This window comes from Cyprinodon variegatus, unplaced genomic scaffold (assembly GCF_000732505.1).
Source record: "Cyprinodon variegatus isolate N-32 unplaced genomic scaffold, C_variegatus-1.0 Scaffold1744, whole genome shotgun sequence".
In the NCBI taxonomy this organism is placed as follows: Eukaryota; Metazoa; Chordata; class Actinopteri; order Cyprinodontiformes; family Cyprinodontidae; genus Cyprinodon; species Cyprinodon variegatus.
In genome coordinates this window covers 95,584-96,571 of record NW_015152197.1, presented here as the reverse complement: position 1 = coordinate 96,571, position 988 = coordinate 95,584, and positions in this window count along the sequence as shown.

The window sequence follows — 988 nt, the reverse complement described above, 5'->3', positions numbered from 1 at the left end:
CTTGGGGAAAACAACTGAAGTTCCCAGAAAATGTGGCCAAAACATCACTAAGGCCAGACGTTGTGCTGACCTCAGCAACATCGAAGAAGGTTGTGCTTCTGGAGCTCACGGTCCCTTGGGAAGACCGCATCGAGGAGGCCAACGAGAGAATGAGGGCTAAGTACAGCGATCTGGTGGAGCAGTGTTGGCTCAATGGGTGGCGAGCAAGGTGCGAGCCCATTGAGGTGGGATGCAGAGGGTTTGCTGGCCAGTCCCTCTGCAGGGTGTACAGCATGCTGTGCATTACAGGGGCCAGCAAGCGAAGGGCCATCAAGGAGGCCACAGAGGCAGCAGAGGTTGCCTCGCGGTGGCTGTGGATCAGGAGAGGAGATCCGTGGGTAGGGTAGTGCTGCCTGGACACAAGTTGGGGTCTGATCAACCCCGGCTGGGTCGCCTGGAGGAGAGTGTGATGTTTGAAAGACCCGAAACACTCTATGATACCAGGTAACATCACTGATGATGTGTCCAGGTTGCATCACTAGTTGATTTATGTACAAAGCTAGGTTTTAGCCAAAGTAATGAACAACAATAATTGATTCTTAAAATCAAAATCCCCAAGAAGCTTGCAAATTAATTAGGCTCGATTAATCCATCCAAAAAGTAGCCAAACATAAAAAGCATGTTTTTTAAAAGCCTTACTGGTATTTCTAGTAAAAAAAAAAAAAATAATGTTTTTTACAATTACCTAGATGAAACCTGAACTGAAAAAAGACAGGGAACAAGAATAAGAACATTTATTTATGAATTTTTTTTTACATCATTCATGCAGCTGTATATTTTGTATTTCATGTGTCATGGCCTCATCTGGCACTAAACTCAAACTTCGGATTTGAGTGGCTATTAACGTTCAGTATTTATAGCTTGAGCTCAGCTGGTCGGATAGTCAGCACCAGTGGCGGCCGGCCCATAGGGGGCGCTGGGGCACCGCCCTCCCTGATAAGAAGAGAGA